General features: G+C 42.6%; 1 protein-coding gene across 4 annotated transcripts in view; it reads left to right on the top strand.

The window, feature by feature from the left end:
* Positions 1-3,190: 3,190 nt before the first annotated feature.
* The window catches only part of ADCY7 (adenylate cyclase 7), a 60,341-nt gene continuing 55,192 nt past the window's right edge, over positions 3,191-8,339 (top strand). For 2 of the 4 annotated variants that reach the window (XM_014255495.2, XM_014255494.2), the window contains exon 1: positions 3,191-3,278. The gene's annotated coding sequence lies outside the window, so the exon portion shown is untranslated. Of the gene's footprint in view, positions 3,279-3,727; positions 3,746-7,456; positions 7,478-8,339 lie in introns of those variants that run through there. The other 2 variants (XM_088062458.1, XM_014255496.2) reach the window with 2 other exon arrangements.

Genomic DNA, 8,339 nt, shown 5'->3' with positions numbered 1-8,339 from the left:
TCAAAGGAATATTTAAAAGAAGTGAATATATTAAAAGTCTACCTGCTAATTTTACAAGTACAACTTAACATATTGGAACACTTTATATAATGTCTAACCCACAAAAGAGTCTGCTCTATATTAATTTTCAAATTTTTCCTAAAGATTTACAATAATATTTTCTGAGGTTATAAATATATTTCCAATTTGCACATATTCATTTAGTCAGTAACCACTCTTTGAGTCCTAACTGACTCATTTATGGGAGCCACTGAAAATCTGAGTGTTGAAATATTTGGAAATAAAATTATTTAGAACCAAATGCTGTCATCCTCTTTACTACAAATAGTACAAGCACAGACAAACTGAAGGCAGATTCAACCCACGGTGACTTACTAAGAGAAAAATATAAACACCTCACATGAGAATTATAGCTGAAGTTTACTGTTTTTTTCTATCTGCTTCTTTTAAAAATAATGATCTTTCTCTGTCTCATAATGATTCATGGCCCTGAGTACTGTGGCAAGTTACACTGAAGCACGCATCTGAATTGTACAAAACAGACTCCTGTAATGCTCTATAATGCACTTTGCAACTCCATTTGTTTTAAACATCCTATCTACAAATAAGTTACACAGAAAATTAAAAAAAAAAATTTATTAGATTTTTATCAGCCAATGTGATGCATTTTAACAAAATCTTTAAGACTATTTATGATATAGTTATCCAGTTCAATCTTGAGAAAGATTAGATTTGTGTGTTTAATACTCAGACTTTATATATTCAGTATGTACATATAATTGTAGGGTTGTTGGATATTTTTCTATGCAAGAGCTTGAAAATAATGGCTGTTTGTCTGTGAAGAAAGCTTTCACAGAAGCAAATACAACCCTAGGGATTGCTGTGTTTAAGTTTGAACATTTCAGATGGACCTCCAATGAAGGCCTACATTTCCATAACATTCGACATTTGCAGCTACCACATAAGCATAGGAAATTTATTTTGGATTTATTTACAGGGGCGAAAAGATAAGCCACTAGGAGCACAGGTGAGATGCTGTCACTTTCCTGGCCCAGGACAGAACCTCGTGCTTGGGTGGTGGCGTTGAGCAGGCTCCCAGCAGTGCCAGGTGCTCTCCAGTAAGGGGTGGTAGCATCTGCTGTGAGAACCAGCTGCCAGCGCTGAGAGAAACCTCAGCAGCAGAGAAAAGAACAGGAGAGCTCTGTATGTAACATAGGCAGGAGGCAGTGAACTGGATATTAATTTCTATATTTTGGGGTGGGTTTTTTTTTACTTTTTTTTTTTCTAAAAATATGTTACAGTAATTGCTGATAGTTTAAGAGTAATCTGCACAACAGTGTACATAAAGCACTTGGAATGCTTTGGAGCTGCTGCCATTAAAAAACCCCTGCAATGTCAGTCATGTTGAATCATGCAGGAATTTCAGATCTTACTCTGGGATAGCAAATACTTTTTGCGGGTATGCAGAAATGATGTTAAGCAATCTGTGTGCTCAGAAGGTCCACAAAATTTTGATGAAGTGACAAATTGAGTCCATCTGTTCTGAAACAACTCCATTTATGATCTCAGCAGAACAATGTATTTTCCATTTCCTGCAGTTTTTTAAAATCTTGTTATCCGATCCAACTTCCAGTGAAGACAATTCTTTTTAACAATCCTTTTACTGGAAGATCCTTCTCCTCTCCCCTAAGAAATGGTCTGAACAGCCTGTGCGCTGCTTCCATCTGAGTGCTCCTGTAATTTCTGGGTGTTTTTGGACACTATGTCCAAAACAGGAGCGGGAGGACCAGGGTATGATTAGGTACCTTGCCCAGGACTGCACATGAAAGCATTGCAAGGGTTCAGAAGAGCAGAGTCCAGTTCACTTGCTGCACAGTCCTGTACCTCACTTCCCCAGCTGTATTCCTTATCTAATGTCTCACATCGCTGAAACTGGATTTAAATTCCTTTCCAAAATTCAGCCTCCAATCATCCTAATGGCTAGGCAGTCTCAGAAAACACAGCCTTTTCTATTTTCCCCAGCAATATTGGAGCAGGAGCTTAGAGAGTCACAGAAACCTGTCATGCCTGTGATGTGTGTGCTGAGCTGCTACTCCCTCCCAGAGTCAATTGAAGCACATCTCTCGGGCCTACGGAGAGGGGAAAGCACCAGCTGGCTGGCAGGACACAAATACAAATTGTATTTAGTGACTAAGGAATTACTGCAGTAATGCTACGTCCATGGATGACTAACACATGGCTGTAGCTGCAGGTAGCTGGGCACACACCTGCCTGCCGTGGGCTGTGTGTGGTTGCCAGTGTCTAACAGCTCACCAGATAAGCTTAATCCAAAAATCCATGGAAATCAGCATTCTTTCTGCTGCCTCCAGCGAGCTTTGCATTGGACTTAACGTGTGGTAGAGCCAGGCTCCATCTGAATTAGTAGCCATAAGTTGGAGGCTTGATGCTCAGTGCCAGGGCAGTGAAACTCTCAGGGAGAGGTCTGGGGGACCCAAGGCAATGGCAGTGGGAGCCGGGTGCCGTGGGGTGGCTGCAGCCACGGGCAGGTCCCTTGTGTGCAGCCTGCTCTGGTCCCTTGTCCCCTGCAGCCTGGCTGTGACGAGCTTGGGAGCCCTGCCAGAGCCACCACAGCAGCGGCCAGATGTAAAAAACACGGCTAAAAACGTTTGTATTTTTCAGAGTCCCGGGCAGAAATTAGTTTCCACCTTGGTACAGCGTGAACGCTGATGGGGGGGACACACGGACCCCCCGAGCTGTGCGGGACGGGGCGCTGCAGACGCGGAGAGGGGCAGAGCTGGGCGGGCAGCCCCTCACGGTGGGAGGGATCCCCGGGCGGTGGCAGGGATCCCCTGGCGGTGGGAAGCAGACCCAGGCGGCGGCAGGGATCCCCTCACGGTGGGAAGGAGCCCCTCACGGTGGGAAGGAGCCCCTCGCGGTGGCAGGGAGCCCCAGCCGAGGGCAGGGAGCCCCTCACGGTGGCAGGGATCCCCTCACGGTGGAAGGGAGCCCCGGGCGGTGGGAAGGAGTCCCTCACGGTGGCAGGGATCCCCTGGCGGCGTCAGGGAGCCCCTCGGGCCATCCCCGGAGGTGCCGGCGGCGCTCCCCGCCAGGAGGAGAGGCAGAGGCAGGAGGGGCGATGCCGCCGGGCCCGCCCTCGCCGGGCCGGGGAGGCTCGGCGGGCCCCAGAGACACCTCGGGCGGCGGCAGGAGCGGGAGGAGGAGCAGCAGAGCCCGCTCCCAGCCCCAGCCCGAGTCCGCTGCTCTGCCGCCGGCCGCAGGTGAGAGACCGCCCGGGAGGGGAGATGCCCCCGCAGGGTGAGGGCTTGGGGGTAGCGCTGCGCGGACCGCGACACGAAGAGTCGAAGGCTCGATAGGTTTCCAGTGTAATGGCTATTTACTACCACCACTTGATACACCTGGGAACAGCGAACAAATGTTGAGGCCCATAAAGCTTTTCTCCAAGTTTATTTTGCTCAGAAAAGGCGGTAAATCTGGTATTGGTAAAAAAATTGGTAAAAAATTGGTAAATCTGCGAGGCCTGAATATTGGCACGTGAATGAAGTTGGGGGTTATTTTTGCGCTCAAAAGCTGAGTTGTTTTTAGTAGAAGGTATTCCAGATCCTTTTTGAATTGCACCTTTTTAACACAATAGGGCTTTAAGCTGTTGAAAGAGGTACTTAAATACCAGCGTGAGCTTGAAATATCAGCAGAAGTTTGGTTTGTGTCTTGTTTTACTGCTGAATAGGTAAGTTATTTCTAATCTCCATGGGATGTGTCATAGCATTTTTATAACAAGTCTTAATAAAGGGGTTAAAACACTTTAAAACATACAGTATAGCGTCGGATGACTATTGCTGGGATGTGATGTTTGCCAGTGGCAGGTGAGGGATATCCTGGGACTGAGCATGTCATCACCAGCGAGCCAGGACTGTACCCAAGTCTGTTAAGCCTGAGACTTCTGTCAGAAGCAGTAAGGATGTGGTCAGCACAAGTGCTGAGGACTGGGCAGAAACACTTTGAAACCCTTTCTGGACATGCAAAGTAAATATGCAGTGTAATGTTTGAATTTGGTTCAGCATAGAATTCTGGTTTTGTCCTGTCAGATGTGTTATATTTTATTTGTATTACTACTGAGAGCCTGACATGCTTGGTTGTGGCCCAAGACTGTGCTGTGATAAGAGCAGTGCAAATACGAGATGGGGAAAATCCACACAAATGTACCTTAAAATTTTGGATTTGATTCTGAAGAGGTTGAGATTTATTATAGGAAATAAAGCATCTGGGCACTGCAATATGAAAATTTCTTCATAGCGGGAAATAGGCTGTAAATGTACCTGTATTAGTGACCTTACTGCTGTCTGTCAAGATTCATGATGGAGGGGTTTGGGTGGTGTGTTTTTTTGTTTTGTTTTTTTTGTGTGTGTGTTTTGGGTTTGTTTTTTTTTGTTTGTTTGTTTGGGGTTTTGTTTGGGTTTTTTTTAATAGAAAAGAGGGACCTGGGAACTTTTACAAGTAATTCACCTCAAAAAAAAACCGACAAAAAACCAACAAACAAAGAAAAAAAATGTACCAACTTATTTACTTTATGTCTGTATGTCTAAAAAGGAAAATTACTATAAAGAATTCTGTTTTGAAGACTAATAAAAATAATTTCCAATACTATTTTTTAGCATGCAGGATTCCAGGAGGGCAAAAGTCCAGGAGGTTTTAATGTTTGTGTCTAGGTCAAAAGTAAATAAAATTTTTGCTTGTTTAGATATCCTGATCTTTCAAATGCTTAAGTCCTGATCTGAAAGGATTTTTATCATCCCCTGTAGGTGGAAAAAGAATGTGTTGAGGTGTATGGTACAACCTGTGATACCATGGCACTCATGGTATTTTTGTGTTTGTAGTGAATTAAGTATTTATGAAAAAGTCTTCATTGCAGTGGGTGACATTAAAAACAGTATTTGCCAAAGTCACCACACCTTGACAGTTTCCCCCTATGCAGAAGTGTGGAACAGAAACCGAGGGGTATGTGGAATACCTCTCTGGAAACACTAAGCCAATACGGATTTCTAATGGCCATTATAGCATGTTAATTTTGCTTCCAGAAGCCATTAGTAACAACAATTAGGGCCATTGGGGGTTCTTGTAAAGCAGCCATTAAACTTCTTAAATTTTTCTTAATGAAGCTAAAGTCAACACCATTAAGAGTAAACAGGGGACAGACTTCATTCCCTAATGTATGTGGATATTTATGTCCTCGGCTTGTGCTAAGTGAAAGAGAAGGTGCTGGCTGAGAGCGAATTAGTTTAAGGTGTAAGCCTAGGGGTGATGATCACTGTTTTCTATTAAGGTGGGTGTAGGTGTAATTGCCTGTTGTTCTTGGATTTAAAAAATAGAAAAAGACAGTATTCCCTGTGAAATTACAATAAAATCTCTAAACTGAAATCTTAGATTTATTCTTGTGTTACACCTTTGACTTGGGTTTAATATTACAGAATTTATCAAAATTACTTGTTCTGATTTAAACTTATTATGAAGCCTATAAAATCTAGGGTGAAATACTTCACCCAGTTATTGTTCCCTCAGTCTTATAGACTGTCTTGAAGCTATGTTTTATCCTTCTGAAAAAGGATCCAGACTACCTGGATTTGTTTCAGATTAATACAGTGCACTCAGCATCTGCAAAGCTTATGTATTGCAGACGTCATTTGGGATTTTTCTGTATAGGAATACCTAGGGTTTTGTGTGAATGTAGGAGTGTTGTATTGTCCTCGGAAGTCAGGGCTGAGGTGAGTAGGAGCAGCTGGGCAGGAATGGGCTGTGCTGTGGGTGCCACAGGAGGCTCGGTGCCACTGAGCTGCCACTCGCTGCTCTCCGCTGTTCTGCTCTCTCTGACAGCTCCCAAGTCTCCGGAGCTGCCTGCGAGCTCAGCTTGTCAAAGACTTACAGACCTTCCTTAAACCAACAAGGCTTTTCGGGTGAAAGCCGGGACCTGCTCGAGCCAAAGATCTCTCCTTCCTTCCCTAATAAACCCGGTCAATATTCAAATTGTGAAGTGCAGTGTCTCTAAAGGGCCATTTGAGGAGTTAACTGGTTCTTTCAAAGGCTGAATACTGCAGAGAGGGAGATCATATTTTAAACTAGTATCTGCAAAGTTTAAAGATGATTATTTGCTAAACTGACAGGATGTTGCAGTGTGAAATAGTTTGTAAGCACTGTGCATCATCTTGTATTACTATAAGGAAGTGCAACATCTTCCTCAGGCCATTACAAGGGACTTCACAAAGAATCTGTCTTGTGTTTGCAAAAAAAAAAAAAAGAATTTTCTATTTTACATTTTGAGAACAGTAAAGATCTTGGTTTTGGATCTCTTACAAAACCAGAACATTTCCGTCTGGAAAAAAATTGCTGTCTTAAAAAATTAGGAGTTTACAGCACTGTTATGTGATAATAAAAAACATTATCATTGTTATCTCTAGAGACTTGGAAATCACTTTAAGTAACTGTTGTTTGTCTTTCACATCTAACACCATCCTGAGGCTCCTCAAATAGGATCCAGGCTCTGTCTTGTGGTGCTGAGCAGCAGGGTAGTCCATATATGCAGGCAGGGGGGCAAGCCGTGCATTGGATCTTTCCTCTGTGTTTTTCTTTGCTTAATAATAACATATGACAGCAAAAATATGCTGTAATGATATTTCCTGCACACCACGTGTATGTTGCTACTGCTGAACGTTACCTCTTCAGTTGAATGAATTCTCATAGAATGAGGTTGTGAAAGGTGGAATGATTTTGTCTAGAATACTTAAACAGCAGAATTTAAGTAGAACCTGTGGCTGCTGCTCCTTTTCTAACCAAAACATTGCTTTAGCTCAGCACCTTGGAATTATGATATGTGTCAAAATGTGCCCTTCAAACAGTTTTGTTTTGTATAGTCTCTTTTCAATGGCACTTTCATAAAAAATAAACAAACCTCCTCCTCTGTAGCAGCCAAGCTGCTGGTTTGATTTCTACAGCACAGGCCCTGCAGTTCTAGAGGCTTCAGGTCTGTTGGTGCTTTAAGGAAGAAACAAAGTCAAAGCTCTGGCTGTCCTGTGGTAGCAGGGCTGTATGCACCGCTTTTCCTAAGAACTTCCTTCACAGCTAATGGCCAAAATGTCCCTCTCTTAACAGCTGCTCTGTAATCCCCTTCTCAGTATTAAAAGTAGCTGCTGGTCTGTAATTAGAGAGAAGGAACCAACAGGGTGTGTTTAACTTCTGTCTCTGGGCACAAAACTAAAGTGAGTAAGTGATGATTCTAGTTAAAAACAGAAATAACAAAGATTACCAAGACTGCAACTGGTGTAAGTCAGAGAAAGGGGACGCGTTCCATTGAGCAGAGCTGGCTGTTTCTGGCAGCTTCTCCCTCAAGTGCTCTGTGTGTGCTGTGCTCACTGCAGTGTCTGTGTGTTTGCTCAGGTTGCTGCTGGGGCCTTCTGGCAAAGTGAAGGAGGTAATTTTCAGGCTCATTCTCCAGTGTCCTGCATGGCTTAAGGACAGTGACAGGGCTTTGTGCCACCTTCTGCTCGGTACTGTTTGTCATGTAAGTTGTCCACAACAAAAGGACTATATTTTTTTGAGGTGTTCAGCAAGAAAGCAGTAAATTTTTTTTTCTTTTTTTTTTTTTTAATAATGCTGCCTTGTAAATGGGTTGTTATAAAGCCCCAAGCATAGTCTCAGAATCAACAAAAAATACTTTAAAGGGCTTTGAAAAAGTTGTCAGGTCTCAAGACTGCATGCTTTATTTCAAGGAAAAAGACAACATAGTGTTTTATAGGTAGAAAAATGTAGAAATAGTTTACCTGTGACTGTATAATTTTGGGTTTATGTTGTTACTTTAAATTCTGTGAATTTTTGTTATGACTAATAATGATAAGTTAGCATTTCAGTGAGTTGAATAAAATACTGCAGTAAGATGCTCTTCATTTGTAATATAGCCTGGGTTTTAGTCAATATTTACTTATTTACTTAATGTCTAGTCTGGGAAATTTTCTGCTTTATTAAAAAAATATACATTAAAAAATATACATTCATTCTGGGGGTTCTTTGAAAGAACTAGTTGATGATCAAACCACCTAGCAGTGACTAATTTTTACTTGAATAGTGTTTTCCATCCAAGTAACCAAAAGGGTGAGGAACAATTGTTCCTGTAGGATGACAGAGCACATGGAAGAGCTGGGCAAGAAGTGCAGCTGGGAAGGCACTCACAAAGGTGTATTGGGACAGACTGAGCTCACTGAGGTTAATTCAAACTCGGCTGAAATTAATGGAAGAGGGTGATAAAGCCCTGATCACTTAAATGCCAGATATTCTTA

Source organism: Pseudopodoces humilis, chromosome 14 (genome assembly GCF_049639895.1).
Source record: "Pseudopodoces humilis isolate 2021_Gansu_Grassland_sample_001 chromosome 14, ASM4963989v1, whole genome shotgun sequence".
In the NCBI taxonomy this organism is placed as follows: Eukaryota; Metazoa; Chordata; class Aves; order Passeriformes; family Paridae; genus Pseudopodoces; species Pseudopodoces humilis.
Note: the sequence above shows the minus strand (reverse complement) of the source record. Positions and strands in the feature narration are given on the sequence as shown.